The sequence below is a fragment of the Ornithorhynchus anatinus genome, chromosome 2 (genome assembly GCF_004115215.2).
Source record: "Ornithorhynchus anatinus isolate Pmale09 chromosome 2, mOrnAna1.pri.v4, whole genome shotgun sequence".
NCBI lineage: Eukaryota > Metazoa > Chordata > Mammalia > Monotremata > Ornithorhynchidae > Ornithorhynchus > Ornithorhynchus anatinus.
The window spans coordinates 160,539,092-160,550,677 of NC_041729.1; the positions used below are offsets into that span (position 1 = coordinate 160,539,092).

The following is an 11,586-nucleotide window of genomic DNA, read 5'->3' on the forward strand; positions in this document are numbered from 1 at the left end:
ATCCCTTCCTCTCTCCCTCAGCCCTTCCTCCCTTCCTCCTCCTTCTTTCATGCATTCATTCAGTCGTATTTATTGAGCACTTACTGTGTGCAGACCACTGTACTAAGCGCTTAGAAAGTACAATATAGCAATAAAGAGAGACAATCCCTGCCCATAAAAGGCTTACAGCCGGAGCCGGGGCGGAGTTCGACGGACATCAGTACAAGTAAACAGGCATCAATATAAATAAATAGAATTATAGATATATGCATAAGTGCTGAGGGGAGGGGAAGGGGGTAGAGCAGAAGGAGAGAGGAGGGGGAATGGAGAGGGGAGGAGGAGCAGAGGGAAAGGGAGGGCTCAGTCTGGGAAGGCCTCCTGGAGGAGGCGAGCCTTCAGTAGGGTTTTGAAGGGGGGAAGTGTGATTGTTTGGCAGATATGAGGAGGGAGGGCATTCCGGGTCCGAGGTAGGACGCGGGCCAGGGGTCTACGGCGGGACAGGCGGGAACGAGGCCCCGTGAGGAGGTGAGCCGCTGCAGAGAAGTAGAGTGTGCGGGCTGGGCTGGAGAAGGAGAGAAGAGAGGTGAGGTAGGAGGGGGCAAGGGGATGGACAGCTTTGGAGCCAAGGGTGAGGTGTTTTTGTTTCGTGCCAAGGTTGATAGGCAACCACTGGAGGTTTTTGAAGAAGGGGGTGACATCCCCTCTTCGCCACTTGTCAGCTGTGTGACTTTGGACAAGACACCAAACCTCTCTGGGGCCTCAGTTACCTCATCTGTAAAATGGGGATTAAGACTGTGAGCCCCACCTGGGACCACTTGATTACCTTGTATCTACCCCAGCGCTTAGAACAGTGCTCGGCACATAGTACACACTTAACAAAGACCATTAAAAAATGCCCAGAACGTTTCTGTAGAAAGATGATCGGGGTAGCAGAGTGAAGTATGGACGAAAGTGGGGAGAGGAGGAAGTTGGGACCCCATCTCTGACCCCCTTCCTCTCGGCCCAGTGAAAATGCCTTTTTCCCCCTCCGTCTGGGCTCCCGGATTTTCCTGTCCCATCCGGGAGAGTGGGCAGGACACACACACACACACACAAGTGTGTATAATAATGATGGTTTTCATTAAGTGCTTACTATTTGCCAAGCACTGCTCTAAGCACTGGGGTAGATACAAGGTAATCAGGTTGTCCCACTGGGGGCTCACAATCTTAATCCCCATTTTACAGAAGAGGGAACTGAGGTATGGAGAAGTGAAGCGACTTGCCAAGGTCACCAAACAGACAAGTAAAGGTGTCGGGATTAGAACCCATGTCCTCTGACGCCCAAAGCTGTGCTCTTGCCACTAAGCAACGGGGTGGGTGGGGTGGGGTTTAGGGGTGTGGAGGGGGAAGAAAGGAAGGAAGAAAAAGAAAGGAAGAGAAAGAAAAAGAGAAAGGAAGGAAGGAAGAAAGAAAAATGATAAAGAAGGGAAGAAAGAAAGAAGAAAGAGAAAAAGAAGGAAGAAAGAAAGAGAAAGAAGGAAAAAAAGAAGGAAGGAAAGAAAGAGGGAAGGAAGAAAAAGAAAGGAAGAAAGAAAAGAAGGGAGGAAGGAAGAAAGAAGAAAGAAAGAAAAAGAAGGAAGAAAGAAAGAAAGAAAGAAGAAAAAGAAAGGAAGGCAGAAAGGAAGAGAGATAGGAAGGAAGGAAAGGAGAAAGGAAAGAAGGAAGAAAGAAATAAAAGAAGGAAAGAAAGAAAAAGAAGGAAGAAAGAGAAAGAAAGAAAGAAAGAAAGAAAGAAAGAAAGAAAGAAAGAAAGAAAGAAAGAAAGAAAGAAAGAAAGAAAGAAAGAAAGAAAGAAAGAAAGAAAGAAAGAAAGAAAGAAAAAGAGAAAGAAGGAAGGAAGGAAGAAAAAGAAAGAAAGAAAGAAAGAAAAAGAAAGAAAGAAAGAAAGAAAGAAAGAAAGAAAGAAAGAAAGAAAGAAAGAAAGAAAGAAAGAAAGAAAGAAAGAAAAAGAGAAAGAAAGGGAGGAAGAAAGAAGGAAAGGAAGAAAGAAGAATAATTCTCTGAGAGGCAGGAAAGAGATGCTGTTTTGTTTCCGGCAGAGACTCCAAAGGAAAGCCACCCCATTTGAAAAATAACAACTTCAGTCTTTGTTTAGCATTCAGCTGCCAAGCACAGTGCTAAGCGCTAGGGTAGAAGCAAGATCATCAAATAGGGCACAGTCGCCGTCCCAGATGAGACGGTGTACGGGGCGGGAGAGGACGGATCGAACGGCACGGAGACCTTCAACGACTTTCCATCGTCTCCCAATAGGCAAGTGCCAGAACCGGAGTTAGAACCCAGGCGCTCCGACTCCCTGCCCTGTCCTGCGCGTTTTCCAGGAGGGCCACGGAACTCTGGAAGTGGGTCTGGGGGGATGCGAGCATGCCTGGGTTCCCAGCCTCTCTCTGCCTCCCTTCCCCGACCAGCCGTTGCCTGGCACATAGTAAGCGCTTAACGAATACCATTATTATTGTTATCATTATTGGACCAGAGGTTCAGGATGGGTGCTTTAATGAGAAGCAGAGAGTAGCAAAGCTGCCTCCATTCCTTCCTGCTGCACTCAGCCAGCCATTCAATCGTATTTATTGAGTGCTTACTGCGTGCAGAACACTGTACTAAGCGCTTGGGAGAGTCCAATACAACAACAGAGACCTATTCCCCGCCCATTGTGGGTAGGGTGAGATGGTTGAGCCCTCCTCTTCTCTTCTCCCATTCCCTTCTGCGCCGCTCATACTTTCCCCTTCATTCATCCTCTTCCCCTTACCCACGGCACATATTTATTTATCTATTTATTCATATTATATGTATTTATATTTATTCATTTATTTATCTTTAACTATTTACTTTTATCAGTCTGTCTCCCCCTCTAGAATGTGATCTCGTTGGTGGAAGGGAATGTGTATGTTCTATTGTCCTCTCTCATACGCTTAGGAAAGTGTTTTGCACACAGTAAGTGCTTAATAAATACAATTACTATTATTATTAATAATAATAATGGTTTTTCCTTCCAAATCTAGAACTATTAGACTCTAAAGTGGACTCCTTCACACACACCCCCGCCCCCTGCTCTGCTCGTCTTCAGTGCCCTATTGAAAGCACATTCCTTCCCCCCACTCCCCCAGTAGTGTCACTGTGGAAAGAGGGTGACCTCGTGGAGAGAGCACGGATCTGGGTTCTAATTCTTGCTCTGCCAATTCCTTGCCGTGGGACCTTAGACAAATCACTTAACTTCTCTGTGCCTCAAGTTCCCTCAACTGTACAGTCGGGATTCAATACCAGGTCTCCTTCCTACTTAGTTTTGAGCCCCAAGCAGGAAAACGGGACTGCGTCTGGCCTAATTAACTTGTACCAACTCCAGCACTTAGAACAGTGTTTAACACATAGTAAGAGTTTAACGAATACTATAAAAAAGTCTCACCTCCTCCCTTTATATCCCCTGACTGCCTGCCACTTAAGTGCTAGAATTTTTATATTGTGTGATTTCCTCCTATCTGGAAGGCATTTGAAGATGAGAGAGGTGTGATCTGTAGGTGTGAAGGGAGAGGGAGATGTAAGCAGGGGACAGAGTGGAAGCAGGAGGTCAGCACGGTGGGGGGGAGGTAATAATAATAATGATAATTACGATATTTGTTAAGCACCAACTATGTGCCAAGCACTGTTCTAAGAACTGAAGTAGATACAAGGTAATTAGGTTGTTCCACGTGGGGCTCGCAGTCTTCATCTCCATTTTCCAGATGAGGTAACTGAGGCACAGAGAAGTGAAGTGGCTTGCCCAACATCACACAGCAGATGAGTGGCGGAGTCGGGATTAGAACCCACATCTTCTGCTTCCCAGTCCTGTGTTCTGTCCAATAAGCCATGGACTCAGACACAAGGAGTGAGTTCTACTGAGAGAAGCTAAGAATTCCAGTCACAAAGTAAGGGGAGAAGAGAGTGGTTATGTTGGAAAGAAGCGAGCTGAATCCTTTAAAATTAATTCATTCATTTGATCATATTTATTAAGTGCTTTAGTGTGTGCAGAGCATTGCACTAAGCGCTTGGGAAAGTACAACAATAAACAGTGAGGTTCCCTGCTCACAACGAGTTCACAGTCTAGAGCGGGGGAGTTTTTGCTTAATGCAGAGAGGAAGAACCATTGGAGGTTTTTGAGGAGGGGGTGTTGTGTACATCCCTTGATTCTATTTATTGCTATTGTTTTTGTCTGTCTCCCCCGATTAGACGTGAACCCGTCAATGGGCAGGGATTGTCTCTATCTGTTGCCAAATTGTACATTCCAAGAGCTTAGTACAGTACTCTGCACATAGTAAGCGCTCAATAAATACTATTGAATGAATGAATGAAAAACAACATTTCAAGGAAATGACCAAGGAGAAGCAGAGCAAAGTATGTACAGGGAAGGGGAGAGGCTGAAGGCCGGGAAGTTGGTGAGAAGGCTGATGCGGTCATCGAGGCAGGACAGGTTAAAGGTCTGGACCAAGCATGACAGGAGGTGGGATGTCGAACATGGGGCAGGTCCCGAGAATGTGGTGGGAAAACCTGACAGAATGGCGACGGACTGAAGGTGGGTAGAAGCAGTGAGACTCGGTGGAAAGAGCCCAAGGCCTGTGGGTGGGAGGACCTGGGTTCTAATCTCACTTCTACCATTTGCCCTCTGTGTGACTTGGGCAAGTCACTTCACTTCTCTGTGCCTCGGTTTCCTCATCGGTAAAATAAAGATTAAAAGCCTTTTTTGCCTTCCACTTAGACTGTGAGCATGTGGGAGCATGTGGGACAGAGATTGGGTCCGATCTGATTGTTTTGTGTTTACCCCAGGGCTTAGTATAGTGCTTGGCACATTGTAAGCCCCTAAATACCACGATTACTACCAAATGTGTGGGTCGAAAGAGAGAGCAGAGTCAAGGATAATGCTGAGGCTATGGGCTTGATTGATGGTGGTGTCAACTGTGAGGGGAAAGTAAGGGGGAGAAAAGAATTTGGAAGGGAAGATTGTAAAGGAGGAGAGGATTTGGTGCTACCAAGGTAGATTGGGAGACAGCCAATAAAGACTGATGACAGTTGAAGCTATGGTAGTAGATGAACTTCCCAAACAAAAAATTCATTGTGGTATTTGTTAAGCATTTAGTATGTGTCAAGCACTATTCTAAGTGCTGGATTAATCAAATCAAATTGGACACAGTCCCTGTCCCACATGGACTCCCAGTCTTAAATCCCCATCTTCAGATGAGGTAACTAAGGCAGAGAGAAGTTAAGAGGTGGGCCTGGGAGCCAGAAGTCATGGGTTCTAATTCCGCTCCACCATGTGTCTGCTGCGTGACCTTGGACAAGTCACTTCACTTCTCCGGGCCTTAGTTACCTCATCTGGAAAACAGGAATTGAGACTGTGAGCCCCACATGGGTCAGGGGCTGGGTCCAGCTTGATTTGCTTGTATCCACCCCAGCGCTTAATACAGTTTCTGGCACAGAGTAAGGGCTTAACGCAGCAGTGTGGCTTAGTGGAAAGAACCTGGGCTTGGGAGTCAGAGGTCATGGGTTCAAATCTCGACTCAGCCGCTTGTCAGCTGTGTGACTTTGGGCAAGTCTCTTAACTTCTCTGTGCCTCAGTTACCTCATCTGTAAAATGGGAATTAAGACTGTGAGCCCCACATGGGACAACCTGTTCACCTTGTGTCCTCTCCAGCACTTAAAACAGTGCTTTGCACATAGTAAGCACTTAACAAATGCCATTATTATTATTACTATTATTATTATGAGAAGAACGGGGAGAGGACAGAGTCAGAAAAAGGCTAGAGATTAGGTCTAGAAGGAATTGAAGGTCTGGGGTAATTTGTTTGGGCAATGTGTGTGAGTGTCAATGAGTAAGAAATAGTGTTACTGGACAGGGTTAGAGCAAATCAGGATGAACCTGAAGTCAAAGTTGGCCCAGTTCCTGGAGTCCAACCACCCCAGTGCTTAGTACAGTGCCTGGCATATAATAAGCGCTTAACAAATACCAGCGACAATGTTCTGAACATGAATGCAGGAGCGGAGGAAGAGTACTGAGCCAGGGCTGGGGGCTGGTGGTGCAAACCAATAGAGGGACAAGGCAATAGAGAGAATTGAGTTAGTTTGGTGGAGAGGGCAAAAGCGAGGATGTGGATTCATGAAGGAGAGAGGGGAAGATGGATAGGGCATTCAAATGGGGAATTCCAGGGAGGGGGGCTTAGAGAGCAGAGGATTCTGGGGAGAAGAAACAGCTTTGAATGGAGTGGGTAGGGTCTGGGAGAGAAAACAGGATAAGGGAATGTAGTTGAAAAGAGGAAATTCAAATTTGGCGAGTTGGGGGATGGTTCGTTGCCAAACTAACTCTCTTCCCCTCTTCAAAGCCCTACTGAGAGCTCACCTCCTCCAGGAGGCCTTCCCAGACTGTGTCCTCCCTTTCCCTCTGCTCCTCCTCCCCTCCCCATTGCCCCTACTCTCTCCCTCTGCTCTACCCCCCTTACTTCCCCACAGCACTTATGTACATATTTATTGCTCTATTTTGTTAATGATGTGCATTTATCTATGGTTCTCTTTATCTATTTTGATGGTAGTGATGCCTGTCAACTTGTTTTGTTTTGTTGTCTGTCTCTCCCTCCTAGACTGTGAGCTCATTGATGAGTAGGGATTTTCTCTGTTACCGAATTGTACTTTCCAAGTGCTTAGTACAGGGCTATGTACACAGTAAACGCTCAATAAATATGATTGAATGAATGAATGAATAAATGGCCAGGTCTAGCATATGTCTTGGTTAGTGATTGGGTGAGATAATAATAATGGTATCTGTTGAACACTTACTATGTGCCAAGCACTGTTCTAAGCACTAGAGTAGATACAAGGTATTCAGGTTGTCCCACATGGAGCTCACAGTCTCAATCCCCATTTTACAGATGAGGTAACTGAGGTACAGAGAAGTTAAGTGACTTGCCCAAAGTAACCCAGCTGATAAGTGGCGGAGCTGGGATTAGAACCTGCTACTAGGTGGAGTTGAGGAGTGACAGTAAGTGGGTAGTTGGGAGATAATCACGAGTCTCCATAGGGATGTTGAAATCTGAGGATCAGTTTAAGGGAGGAGGGGGTAAGGAAGAGGAGAGGTATCACAATGGCTCAGAAAATTGGAAGTGAAAATTCATTCATTCAATCGTATTTATTGAGTGCTCACTGGGTGCAAACCACTGTACTAAGTGCTGGGAAGAGTATAATACAACAACGGACACATTCCCTGCCCACATCGAGCTCACAGTCTAGAGTGGAAGAGAAATGTTAATAATGTTGGTATTAGTTAAGCGCTTACTATGTGCAGAGCACTGTTCTAAGCGCTGGGGTAGACACAGGGGAATCAGGTTGTCCCACGTGGGGCTCACAGTCTTAATCCCCATTTTACAGATGAGGTAACTGAGGCACGGAGAAGTTAAGTGACTTGCCCACAGTCACACAGCTGACAAGTGGCAGAGCCGGGATTCGAACCCATGACCTCTGACTCCAAAGCCCATGCTCTTTCCACTGAGCCACGCTGCCTACGTAAATCAATAAATAAAATTTGGAGAAGCAGCATGGCCTAGTGGAAAGAGCATTGACCTGGGAGTCAGAGGACCTGGGTTTTAATCCCAGCTCTTCCACCTGTATACTGTGTGACCTTATGCAAGTCACTTCACTTCTCTGTGCTTCAGTACCTCCTTTGTGAAATGGAGATTAAATTCTACTCCCTCCTTTTCAGACTGAGCCCCATGTGGGGCAGGGCCTGTGAACAACCCAGTTATCGTGTATCTTCCCCAGTACTTTTATTAAAGTAAATTCTGAACAAATACTGTTAAAAAAAGATTGGATCAGGGGTCTGGTAGGTCATAGCAACAAGTAATTGCAGAGGCTCGTAGAGGCAGATGATGAGGGCTCCAGAGGAAGAGAAAATAAGGGATGAAAGAAATCCCAGTTTGGGTCTCAATCTGCAGTGTGTCCTTGGACAAGTTATTTCACTTCTTTGTGCCTCAGTTACCTCATCTCTAAAAGGGGCATTAAGACGGTGAGCCCCAAGTGGGACAGGAACTGCATCCAACCTAATTTGCTTGTATCCACCCCAGTGCTTAGAACAGTGCTTGGCCCATTCATTCAATCATATTTATTGAGCACTTACTGCGTGCAGAACACTATACTAAACGCTTGGAAAGTACAATTCAGCAGCAAATAGAGACAATCCCTGCCCACAGCGGGCTCACAGTCTAGAAGGGGGGGTGGACAGGCATCAAAACAAGTAAACAGGCATCAGTAGCATCAATATAAATAAATGGAAATATAGATATATACACAACATTAATATAAGTCAATAGAATTATAAATATGTACATATATGCACAAATGCTGTGGGAAGGGATAGAACGGAGGGAGGGAGTAGGGGCAATGGGGAGGGGAGGAGGAGCAGAGGAAAAGGGGGGCTCACTCTGGGAAGGCCTCCTGGAGGAGGTGAGCCCTCAGTAGGGCTTTGAAGGAGGGAAGTGTGATTGTTTGGGGGATTTGAGGAGGGAGGGGGTTCCAGGCCAGAGGTAGGACATGGGCCGGGGGTCAACGGGATGGGTGAGAACGAGGCACAGCGAGATTGTTAGCACCAGAGAGGCGGAGTGTGCGGACTGGGATGTAGAAGGAGAGAAGGGAGGTGAGGTAAGAAGGGGCGAGGTGATGGACAGTTTTGAAGGTAATAGTGAGGAATTTTTTTAAATACAGAGATTGAAAGGCAACCACTGGAGAATTTTGAGTAGGTGGGTGACAATCCCAGAACGTTTCTGTAGAAAGATAATCTGGGCAGCAGAGTGAAGTATGGACTGAAGTGGGGAGGGGCAGGAGGTTGGGAGGTCAGAAAGAAGGCTGATGCAGTCATCCAGTCGGTATAGGATGAGAGATTGTACTAACTTGGTAGTAAATGCTTAACAAATACCACAATTATTATTATTGTTATTGTATTTGCTAAGCGCTTACTATGTGCCAAGCACTGTTAATAATAATAATAATAATGTTGGTATTTGTTAAGCGCTTACTATGTGCAGAGCACTGTTCTAAGCGCTGGAGTAGATACAGGGTGATCAGGTTGTCCCACATGGGGCTCACAGTTTTAATCCCCATTTTACAGATGAGGTAACTGAGGTACAGAGAAGTGAAGCGACTTGCCCACAGTCACACAGCTGACAAGTGGCAGAGCGGAGAGTCGAACCCATGACCTCTGACTCCCAAGCCCGGCGTCTTTCCACTGAGCCACGCTGCTTCACTGTTCTAAGCACTAAGCACTGTTCTAAGTGAGTTTGTTTAGGCTTTCCCTCCTTGCCACCTTATCTGTTTCTAACTAGAGAAAGCACTTTCTGAATGGCATCAATATGGGAACTAAACCATCCATGCTGAGAATGTGATGAAGTGAGCCCTCCGCTGCTGTCAGTCCATGGAAGTGTTCAGGCACGTCTTCGCCTACAGAACTCGTAGCACATACAGCTCAGTGTCCTCCCCAACACCGACACTTTGGAAATCTTAATGCTATTTAAATGACCAATCCTGGGAGGAGCATGAACTAGTGTCAAGAGCACGGGCTAGGGCGTCTGAGGTCGTGGGTTCTAATTCCAGCTCCTCCACTTGTCTGCTGTGTGATCTTGGGTAAGTCACTTAACCTCTCTGAGCTTCAGTTGCCTCATCTATAAAATGGGAATTAAGACTGTGAGCCCCACGTGGGGCAACCTGATTACCTTGTATCTAGCCCAGTGCTTCCCCTCTCAGGGTCGCACCTGGAGAGTTTCGAGTACTCTATCAGTCTCGGCTACGGGAAGAAGAGTCAAACAGAGGCCTACCCATTCCATTCCTAGCTTGGGCAGTGGCTAGCGAATGGAAGGCAATCTGCTACAAGTCAAAACTCCCCCGTGCTGGGCGGCAGCAGGACGGGAGAGAGTCAAGGGCAGAGACTTGAGTTTACTGCACGGAAGGCGACAGTGGTAAACCACTTTCGTATTTTTACCAAGAAAACTCTATGGATCCACTACGGGGACGAATGCAGATGGAGAGCGGGTCGTTCTGGGACAGATGTGTCTGTGGTGTCACTATGGGTCGGAAATGACTCGCTGGCATAAGACAAGACCCCAGCACTTAAAACAGTGCTTGGCATATAGTAAGCGCTTAACAGATACCATAATTATTCTTATTATTAAGTGGACTTGTGGAAGACTTTTGCCTTTTTTTCTATTTGGTGTTATCTTTTGCAAATCTATGAATATAGACTGATGAGAGTAGTAAAATAATTTTGTTTTAGAGGCAATTTATGAGTGTTCTCATGGTGTGTGTATGTGTCGGGGATCAGTTTATGTGTGTCTCGGACGAGCAGAAACCCCTTTGTCACAAAGGAAGATATCAACCAATTGAGAAGCAGTGTGACTTAGTGGCTAGAGCAACAGGCTTGGAAGTTAGAAAGACCTCGGTTCTAATTCTGACTCTGCCACCTATTTACTGTGTCAACTTGGGCAAGTCACTTAACTTCTCTGTGTCTCCATTCCCTCATCTGTAAAATGGGGATAAAGACAGTGAGCCCCATGTGGGACATGGATTTTGTCAACCTGATTAGCTTGAATCTACCCCAGAGCTTAGTACAGTGTCTGGCACATCATAAGAGCTTAACAAGTTCCATTAAAAAAAATCAATCACTGTGTGCAAGGCTTTATACTAAGCGCTTGGGAAAGTATCGTACAACAGAGTAGATAGACACATTCCCCATCCACACAAACTAACAGATGTTAATATAAATAAATGAATTACAGATATGTACATAAGTGCTGAGGTACTGAGGGAGAGAAAGATAGTCAACCATTCATTCAGTAATATTTCTTGAGCACTTACTATGTGCAGAGCACTGTCCTAAGCACTTGGGAGGGTGCAGTACAATAGAGTTGGTAGACACGATCACTGTCCTTACGGAATGAAGAACACAGTTGAGTTTCTCCCTCGCCAGTTGACCCTGTTGCATTTCAATTCTTTATTTAATATGTTCGTCCTGACATTTGTATGACCAACTTTAAAAATCCTTGTTCTCCCTCGTGCACCTGGAAAATAATTTGTGTTTGCCTGTCTTAACTATCATTGGTTTTTTATGGTATTTGTTAAGCACTTACTATGCAACAAACCCTGTTTTAAATGCAGGAGTAGATAACAAGATAATTAGACTGGACAGAGTCCCTGTCCCACATGGGACTCACGGTCAGAGTAGGAGGGAATAGGATTTAATCCCCATTATATAGTTGAGGAAACTGAGACACAGAGAAATTCAGTGACTTGCCCAAGTGTCGCACAGCAAGCATCTGTCAGAGCCAGGATAATAATAATTATGGTATTTGTTAAGCACTTACTATGTGCAATAATGTTCTAAGTGCTGGGGTAGATACAAAGTAATCAGGTTGTCACACATGGGGCTCACAGTCTCAATCCCTATTTTACAGATGAGGTAACTGAGGCAGAGAGAAGTTAAGTGACTTGCCTAAGGTCACAGACAGGCAAGCAGACAAGTGGCAGAGCCAGGATTAGAACCCACTACCTCTAACTCCCAAGCCCATGTTCTTG

At 45.7% G+C, this 11,586-nt stretch overlaps 1 non-coding gene across 1 annotated transcript; it reads left to right on the forward strand.

Moving 5' to 3' along the window:
* The first annotated feature begins 9,752 nt into the window (after window positions 1–9,752).
* Window positions 9,753–9,890, forward strand: LOC114809651. Its single transcript, XR_003757427.1, has one exon. It is a non-coding gene; the product is annotated as a small nucleolar RNA SNORA7 (small nucleolar RNA).
* The last annotated feature ends 1,696 nt before the right edge of the window (window positions 9,891–11,586 follow it).